Source organism: Euprymna scolopes, chromosome 6, assembly GCF_053919585.1.
Source record: "Euprymna scolopes isolate OS-2025 chromosome 6, ASM5391958v1, whole genome shotgun sequence".
Lineage (NCBI taxonomy): Eukaryota > Metazoa > Mollusca > Cephalopoda > Sepiida > Sepiolidae > Euprymna > Euprymna scolopes.
The window spans coordinates 12,681,311-12,691,784 of record NC_136487.1 but is presented as its reverse complement, the minus strand read 5'-3'; the positions used below and the strand labels follow the sequence as shown (position 1 = coordinate 12,691,784).

General features: G+C 34.9%; 1 protein-coding gene across 2 annotated transcripts in view; it reads left to right on the top strand.

The window, feature by feature from the left end:
* Positions 1-10,474, top strand: part of LOC145277518 (breast cancer anti-estrogen resistance protein 1-like) — a 306,077-nt gene that overhangs the window by 115,304 nt on the left and 180,299 nt on the right. The window lies entirely within an intron of this gene.

Genomic DNA, 10,474 nt, shown 5'->3' with positions numbered 1-10,474 from the left:
TATGGTGAAGAAAAAGGTGATTTCACGTGAATGGATAGTCTGGTGAAAGGTAAATAACCCAATGGCGGTAAAATCCAAAAATATAACTCCAAGAAAGTTAATTGAATTTCCATTCGCACCAGTAAAATCCAAGGAAATCACGTAATTGGAAGATGGTCCAAAATAATCCAAAAGGCCAGAAATCCATGGAATAATTCACAAATATGTACAAGGAAAAGGGGGAAAAATTCCAATAATATTAATAAAAGAAAAATAAGATATGCTTTTCACACGGCTGCCGAGACAGATTAAATATGTTTTTAACTCTTTTTCAAAGTGTTTTTAACATGTTTTATTAACTGTTTGCTCATATATATATATATATATATATATATATATATATATATATGTGTGTGTGTGTTAATGGATAAAATCCGACGATATGAAATTTAAAATAGAGGCGGAAAGAACTAGAGGCTCGACATTTCGCAAGTCTTAATGCGGGCTTTCTCAAGAGGGCTGGTCAGGTGCGTGGTCGCCATGTCTTCAGATGCGATGTGATCCGTGATTATCTTCATTATGACGGTGCTCTCTTAGGAATTGATATATGTTCCAGTGTTTGTCGTGCTAATGCGCCTATTCATTTTTATATAAAGTTCAGATACAGGTCCTAATGATATCAAACCATTCTTTTCAAATATGAAGTATCTGTTTAACGTTTCTTTGTACAAAATAATATATATTTATATATAGTCGCACATGAGGGGGCTGTTCCGCTTTATTAAATTACTTGCAGTTAGACAATGTGAATGTTTAAAGTAGCTAGCAATGTTACCCTTAAGTCACTTCGCCTACGACGAAAGTAAGAGAAATTGTGTTTACAGTCATTTGCATTATCGGTTCCTGAAAGACCTTTATTCTAATCATGAAGATTAATATTTTACGCTAAATGTACATCATTATTTCGCTTACAGAGACTATAGAGAAAAAATATAGGCTTCTTGTAACAGCTGTTTCGCCATGTGATTTTGATATAATTGATAAGTTTTGTTTTTTTTCATTCTTGTTCATCCCAAACAAGGCATAATACTGTCACTTGAACGTAAGAGGTTACTATTTGGGACCATATTTTCAGGGGACTGTATTGGATGAGCGAGATGTTTGTTAACATTACATTTAAACTTCTACATGTTAGTACAATCAGGAAAGCAGGAAAGGAATTCCAAAGTCTAGCCGTCTTAGGTGAGAAGCTAATAGACTAGAAGGCTTTTTGGCATCTAGGACCCTTTACAATGAAGGGGTGGGATTTTGTTGCTAAATGGATTTGTCGGGGGTACGTACATCGAGGGGATACACGTGCAATGAGTTCGTCAAAGCACATTCCAATAAAATACTTGCAAAATTAGCGCAGCGATAAGCTAATGTGCACAGCAGGGTACCGGCGCAAAGAGTCGCAGAGGTCTATATTCATAATGCTGCAACTTTTTCTTGGTGTAATAAAAATGAAAGCGAAATACTGCGTTAAACCATAAAATTGAAAAACAGCCAAACAAACATTTTTTACTAAATATCAAAACTTAATGCAAGCAAAGCTATTAATAATTCGTTCATTTTTTTTTCTTTGTACACACATTCACCACAAACAAGGCACATTGCCATTTGTATATAAGGGGCTACTTTTTAGGATTATGCCTGTAGGGGCATTCTACGTAGGGAGTTGGGCAGAAATGTCTGTTTGCATTATATTTAGATTTCTGAATGTTAGAATAGTTAGAATGTGATGACCAGGAAAGGGCGAGTGAATCTCAAAGTCTAGTAGTTCGAGGAAAATCTATTATAATAGATAGTTTTCCCGAATTTGGAGACCTCTACAGTGAAGGGGTGTGATTTTGCTGCTCGTTTGGTTAGTCGGGAATATTTACGTCGATGGGGCACAAAAGACTACGTGTTCGATGGAGCACATTCTATTTAAGTACTTGTGAAGTAGACACAGATGTAACATTACGACGTTGGGACAAAGTTTGAATTTATCTTACGTTTTATACTGAATATATTCAGCCCCCCCACCCAATTGTTACAGTCCTGTGATATACACAATGCCACCCATTCAATGGATATTGTGTAGCAAGTCAGAATAGAATATATTTCGTTCCATATTGTATATAATTTGTTTTTATTGGGATTATTATACTCATCTTAGGTGTTATTCTCGCAACGTTTCGGCCGATGTAACTTTCAGTCTTTTCCAGGCGCATCATATCGAACTTAGGAATCTATACGGAAGTTCGAACTGGGTCATTTATTTAATCCATGGAATAGATTCTTTTCGTTTCTTCAGCCTAAACCAGGTAAGAGTGCTAAGTCATTTTCAATTTGAAAATTTACAAAAACGCATAATGTTATATAAATATTTATTAAATTAAATATTTATTAAATTATTAAAATTATTTCTTTCTGATACTTTCCTTGTTAAAACAACTCCTTCATAGAAGAGTTTTATTTTTCTTTCCATTTTGTTGGTGGTATTAACCCGTGGGGTCGGACTCTCGTGTAGAGAGAAAGGTGCACGTCCGATGTTGTTGACAGTTGCTGTAAAGTTTGAATCGATGAGGGTTGCGTGGTTAGCGCGAATTTTGAATGAAGAAACTTTGTCACATCTCTGGAAACATTATTTTGTAAGTTTCATTTGAAAATTAAAAAAAAAAAACGAATAATGTTTTATAATTTTTATTAAATTATTAAAATTATTGTTTTCTGAAACTTTTGTTGTTAAAACAACTTATTCGTAGAAGTCACATTTGGGCCGTTGCATCTGCTAATAGTCTCTTACTCTTAGACGAGGTTCAAAAAAAGAGTCGCCAACCGAATAGGTCCTACACCATCAGCTAGGTTTCGGCCGCTATTCCAGCGAGGAAATGTGGCATCCCTCTGCCTGTTTTACAAGTATTTTAATGGTGTATGCTCCGACGAACTACAAGCCCTTCTGCCCCCTCGACGGAAATACACCCGACAAGCAGCAAAATCGCACCCCTACACAGTAAAATCCCTAGATGCAAGAAAGCCTTCTACTCTAATAGTTTCTTCTCTAGGACTGCTAGATTTTTTGCTTCCCTGACTGTACTGGCATGCAAAAATTCGAGCGTAATGTAAACAGACATCTTGCTGCTCAACTCCCTACTTAGTAGCTCTACAACTTATGCCCCAGATAGTAGTCCATACATCAAAGTGGCACTATGCCTTTGGAGTGAAAATGCAATAAAAAAGTATTCTTTTCTCTTTATTTTGTTGGTGGTATTAACTCGGAGGGTTGGCCCCTTGTGGAGAGTCATTTTTATATTTTGCTTAGTATTGACTGTAATGAGGATTGAACCTTCAACCTACAGAAGACTGTCACTTACAACTGATTGTTAATCAACACCTTCATTAGTGATACGACATAATCACGTTGACACACTGAAGTTAAGCAACGTTAAATCTGGTCAGTACTAAAACGGGTGACCATTTGGGAATACCACGTGCTGTATGTGATCTCCGCTTATCTCGCCATTGTTTCTAGTCGTCCTGGATTGCTCCTTGCCACTGGAATCAAGTATTGCCGTTTGAGGAGACATGTGGTTGGAAATTGCGTAACCCTTGCTTCACAATTACATGCTCAGTTACACTCACACAGTGTATCCATTGTTTCTCGAAACTGAACAGAGACAATAGTGTCATTCGTGACCTTGCCCTTTCTATGTAGGTCATAGTTCCACGTGAAGAGTTCCAACTTTGACAAGATGCATTTGAAGAAAGTCGGATGTTATATCGGCCGAACTAGTGTGATAATAATATCGGCGATGAGAATTGTAGTTTGAATTATCAGTCATCATTTCAAAAATGTCGAAGTTTGATTCGTTTAATGAGTTTACCCTTCACTTGCTTACAAATGTTTTTGAACTGCTGATCAACGGATAATCGATATTCTATTATCGACTCTATTGAATAAAATGGACAAACGTTGTTGGTAATTCGATCTTTGAAATCGAGTTTAGAGCCAATATCATTGAAAGCGATTAAGGTGAGTTTTATAATTTAATCTTATTTCAAGGACATTCGATCCTTGCTGGTATCATTTTCAAGGTTAATGATAATAAAAGCACCCCTTCATGGAGGTCGGTCTCTTATTTATCTATGTGATCTGCATCGACTAGATATTACCTGCAGGCTTGGCCTTCGTGCCAAGATCACAGTGTAGTATCTTTTCTGATGCTACACTTCGCCTTTTCTGTCTTCGGTTTGTGGAGGAGAAATCCTTCATGACTGAGGCAATTTTAATTTTTGTTCCTATCCAGAGTGCCTCTTTTAGATGAGCTGGATTTTCTCCACATTAGAAACCGACTTTGTGCCTTACTCTGCCCTCGTGGGGAGGCAAGTAAATAGGAACAGTTCATGGATGGAATTTTAAGCTTTTTTTTATTTCTTGTTGCCAAATATGATGAATATAGGGGGGCAATATCTTTAGTATCGAGGCCTAATGGCTAATCCTTGTTGGCCTCTTTTATGGCTGACGTGTAATTTCTGGCGATTAGAATGTTTATACCTTTGCTTGCCTCTTGACACTTGGCGTATAAACGGGGTGAAGAGCCCTTTTTTATCCTGAGTGCCGGCCTGCCAGTTTTTTTTTTTTTTTTTTTTTTTTTTTTTTTTTTTTTTTTTTTACTTTTCTTCATATTTTTATATATGACTCCTCATTGTCTACAGCTTTTTTTATTTATTATTCAAAACTCTCTTTAATTAATAAAGACGTGCCCTGCTGAACTCGTAGCACTCGTGGCCCCCTGGACGTAAATCTCCAGACTAACCCGACAAGCAGCAAAACCCCACCCTTCTTTCCTCAAACTTTTGAATTTCCTCCTTTTCTCTTGCTCTCCTAACTGTATTAATTATGGCATGAATTTAAATGTAATGTGAACAGATATCTCATGGCTTAACTCTCTACATAATGTCCCGGTAGGTATGATCTCACGTAGTAGTACTTTACGTCCGAGTGACAAAAAGTAAAAATAAATGAAGTTCTTTGCAGTGGTTGTAGGAAGACGAGTTTTTGTTACTAATGTTTTACGAGGGGGGGGGCGAAGATCGTAGCTTAGTTGAGTATCTAGCATGAACTAACAACAGAGCAGAGAAAGACTAATAACGCTTCTTCTGTTGGGAACAATTTTGTGTTATCAAAGCAAGATCATTCACACATGAATTTGAAATGGCATTTTCGTTGGTCTGTCATGTTAAAATTCGAAACATTTTCGTTTGGTCACGTTAAATAATATTTTCGTTCAAATCAGATTTTTTAAGTTAGTTTTTCTCTTCCTGGATAGAAGCAGAGGAAATTTCGTGTGATTTTATTTCACGCTTAACTGAATTGTGTCGTAGTTGTTTGCGTTTGACGAAGATTAATGATTGGTTACTGTGAATTGTCATTAACTCGACATTCTGATTATTCTGCTCGTTATTCGTCTTGGCGCGCGAAAAGATTGCATCATTTGAGACCTTTTGTTACAAACAAGAAATACAAAAAAAGAAACGGAGATCCGCCATTTTGTTTTCCACCGATTACGCAACACGATCGAGGAAAATAAAGACACCAATTGTTCAATGTAGTCTATTTCTTAATTTGTTCTTTTTTGTCTTCTGTCCCTTTTCCATTCGTCCATCAACGGAAGATTTTATAGGAAAACAAGAAAATCTATCGAGATAAACAATTGATTTTATCGCAAACTTTTTCGTTGTTTGTTTGTTTATTCACATGGGATTATCATTTTCCAACATTATTGTAAGATTTTTTTAACGTTTTTGTTTAGTTTTTTATTTTTATTTTTTCTTGTTTTTAGTCGTTCTTGTTTTTTGTTTGTTTGTTTGTTTTTTGTTTGTTTGTTTTTTTTCTTGTTTTTAGGATTTTTTTTTCTCTTTCTAATTCGTTCTTTTTCGTTGTTTCTGATTTCTTTTCTATTTCTCTTTCCTTTCCTTTTCCGTTGTTTCACTTTTTCATTTCTTCCTTTTCTACACCTAACTTCCACGTTTCCTTTTTTTTCTCCCTCTTTTATCTTTTTCACCATTGCATTGTTGCGCGTCTCCGTTAAAGTCTATTTTCGGTCGGTCCCGTTACATAATGAAAGACTGATTTTTTTTTCTCTCTTTGTGTCCGTTATAAGATTTCGGAAACTACACAGGATACGCTTACATACCTTACACTATCGGGCACAAGAGTTATATCAATACTAGTACGCCGAGGCTCAGCATGGGTTAAGGTGCAGAAATGTTGCATTCACAAAAACTACTTTTTCTACTTCTGAGCGGAATATTTTATTGCCCCCCCCCTCGACAAAAGGAAGGTGGACCTGTAAATTCACCCTTGTCCGTTCGTCCGTCCACTTTTTTGTTAATAAATACGCCTTGGATTTTTTTTAATTTTGCACAAAAATTAAACATTAGTAAAAAAAATAATAGAATGGATTTTTCGGGAAACCTTCGGTTGCCCCTTAGGGTGCTTTTCGGATTAAAATGGCTAAAATTGACACTTTTGTCTTATCAAAAAATTGATACCTTGGATTTTTATAAAACTTTCTGAAAAGTTGTCATTAACTGATTTCTATATAATTTTGTTTGTCTATACTTCGCGATAACTCTTTGGACGTGCCCCAGGGGCTCTTTTAGGGCTAATAAAAGACACTATATTTTGGGGACTATTTTACTATATTTGTCCAAAATTTTCTGTGCATGTCTATTTAGCAGTTTGAATGGTCCTGAACTCAAATTTAAATATGTTAAGGCCTTGGGGACATTTGAGGCTAAATTGGAGGTGGGGATGATGGACTTAGTCATTTCTTTTTTTTTTTTTTTTTTTTTTTTGCATGGTGCAGGACTCAAATTTACACATGTCAAGGTCTAAAACTGCACCGTTTGTTCATTTTGACTTTCTCTTCGTGCAAGTTTGAAATGCGGTCTATGATTCGGAATTTGATGTTTGTCTGTTTGAAACCAACAATTTCCATTGTACTATCTTATAAAGCTCGATTCAGGGAGGAAAGTAGTGTAGTGTATGTTCTGTTGTCATGATATCGTGTTCCTTGGCATTTCCTCCTCCATTTTGGATAAAGGGGGTAGTGTAGTATCTCTTCCATTGTCATGAGACCCTGTTCCTAGGTATTTTCTCCATTTTGGGGTAATTTTTATGTGTTCGTTAGTCATCATATTACTCTCACGGCAGTTATTATCTCCTTCCACATTGGGGAGGGGCATAGTTTAGTATATTTTCTGTTGTCAGGATACAATTCTTTATAATTTCTTTCTTTGGTGGAGTAGCAATATTCTAGCAGAAACATACAAGTTGATTGTACATCTACATATCAATTCGATAGTGCGTGTTATTTTGTGTGTCACATTTACATCTTTTTTTCTTTTGAGTGATTGTCGTTTAATTGTTATGACCTTCCATTTCTTGTAATAAATAATTTTACCAATAATTCTTGGTTTCAGTTTCGACTATAGCTAATGACACTCAAGTCATTTATTTTTTATATAAATAATTTTATCAAGAATTCTTCATAAGTTTTGGTTTCTATTTCAATTATAGCTGAAGGAACTCGAGTTTATATATTTTTATATATATATATATATATATATATATATATATATATATATATATATATATATATATATATAATGTAAGGCTGTGTGTGTGTGGTCACGAATAGGCTCCTATATGGTTGATTATTTTAAAAAACTGATTACATATAATGATAGAAGATGTATCGAGGATCAGGAATGGGTATGTTTGATCTGGCAGAATGGTGGCTCATAAAAATTGTGGGGGTCTGCGTTCGCGCCTGGCCCCCAAAGTATGGAAATAAAAAATGAAAAAAAAAAAACGTTTACAAGGGTTTTTTTTTATATATATATAGATGTACATTATAATACTTTGATAAGTATGTTTTAACTAAAATATGGATGGTATAATAAAATTGTGGGGTCTGAGTTCGCGCCTAGCCTCCATAGAATGGAAAGAGGCAAAACTTTAATAAAGACTTTTTATATCTGTCTGCGTAAGTATACTTTGATAATTATGTTTCAGTTTGAAGAAATATTGTATAATAAAATTATGGGGTGTTCGTTCGCGCCTGACCTGCATAGAATGGAAATATGTCACAAAGTTTAACAAGGTTTTTTAATATAGATCCACAAAATATTGTGATAAGTGTTTCAGTATGAACAGGTATGGTATAATAAATTATGAGGGTCATCTATTTTATTTTTACTTTCATCATATTTTGCTTTGATTTTGATACCCCCAAATTCGAAGCTATCTCTTTACAACCCTTCCTTTTCATGACCTATCATACTTTCATAAATCACTCTCCATTTTCTGTAAGTTGTTTTTGAACCCAGTCAACAACAGGTACTTTTGCTATTATATATATATATATATATATATATATATATATATATATATATATATATATATATATATATATATATATATATTACTAGCAGGGAGACCCGACGTTGCCCGGGATTGAATGATGATTAACGAATATTTCACAATCTTATATTTTTATTGTCATCGAAATCCGTGAAATCGCCCGGAAGAAAGCTTCACGTGCCTCCATGCAGTAACTTAGTTCAAAATATATGTTATTCTACATTGCACTCTAGAGAATCTACTGTTTCTTGTATAAAATTATTTTATATAAACTCTTTCAAGTTAAAAAAAAATTTAAGAAATTTACGTGCAAGGTTTGAACCTATCAACTTAGCCACAATAGAATTTTCACGGTCCGTTGTTCTATCATTGTTGCTAAGCGACCACATAGAAAAAATGGCTTTACCGATGATAAAGGAATTAAAATATCGGTTTCGATTATCAGTAATTATCGGGGGTATTCTAAGACAACACTTAACTAAGATCACTCCCATACTTATTCACTAAAGTTCTGTAAATTTTAAAGAAAATCTGTTCAGCCGTTTCGGAGTCTATAAGGAACGATCTCACACGTACAAAGTTGCATATATATATATATATATATATATATATATATATACACACTTTTTTCTTCATAAGTTTTGGTTTCGATTTCGATTCAAGCTGATTCATCAAAGTCATATAGATATGTTTTTTTTTATTTTATTTTTGCAATCACATCTTTACAATATATAAGAATCCGTAGAAAATGGACTCTATAATAATATATACGAAATCTGCAAAAATTAAAATATCATATTTAAGCGTATTTTACAACCAGGCTACGCCGGGCGTCCATGCTAACTTAGATACTTTTGCAGTTTTAACAAAATAGCTACAATAACTCTGTCCCGTGGGGAGGCATTGTAAATAGGTACAATAATATCAGAGGGTCTCCATTTATGCTGAATATCTACATAATGCCAACATCAATATATTAGGTTACTCGCACTTTTTAAAAAATTATTCTATTCGTTTCAAGAATCCCGGAAAACGCCGGATAGCCTCGCTAATTGCCAAAACACTTAATATTTCAAAACCTACACAGGTTGATGGAAATTGATTTCTGTGTATATATTTCAAAATAGGGTGATTACGATTTTATATGCTGCCTGATATCTCTTTAGGACACTTTGACAATCCTACAATATAGTTAACACCCGAGAAATCAAAAACAAACAAAATATACAAGAATCACCACAAATTTACACTTATAATTTGGGTTGGGTAGACTCAATGAAGTTTGAAGTCATCAACATATGTGGGTGTTATTGGTTTATCAAGCTTAAGTTTGAAATGGTATTGGTTTGTCGTGGCGAAGCTTGAAATATCACGGTCGTCTGAATGCGTAGATTGATTGGGTGTATCTTGGGAAAAATGTTGTTTTTGTCTTTTTGTCTCTTTTTTTCTATTTGTCATCGTTTCTTTCTTTTTTTATTTCCGTTAAACGGAAATAAATTTCAATTGCGCCGCGTTTTTGAGTCGTGTACTTGGAAACCTTTAATTCAAAAAAGGTAGCGTCGCTGAAAAACAGTGAACTGAAGAGTGGCATTCCTTGGAATCCATAAGAGCAACGATGGGGGGGGGTGATTATATAATCAGAGGGAGGGGGAGGGGGAATCCTCTTAGTCAAACAAAACAATTGTTTTAATCGTTCCATGCGTGTGAGTAAAAGTCGAATGCGAAGCCACACACACACACACACACACACATGTTCTTCGTGTTTGTTGACTTATTATTGAATTCAGCGTCGTTTCTTGGCAAGAAGTCTTATATATTTGACTGGAAGGGGATTGTCCTTCATTGGAACTTGAAAACATTTACGTCGACTTCATTCAAGACCAAAACTTACCGACTCTTATACCTGGTTCCGTTGTAAAATGCATAATGACCACTTAATTAGTTTCGTGGTTTACCCAACTCGAAACTAAAAAGCGGTCCGTCCGTCGAAATGACGAAGACCATCTGATCACCGTATGGATGATGGATGACTCTCGTTGG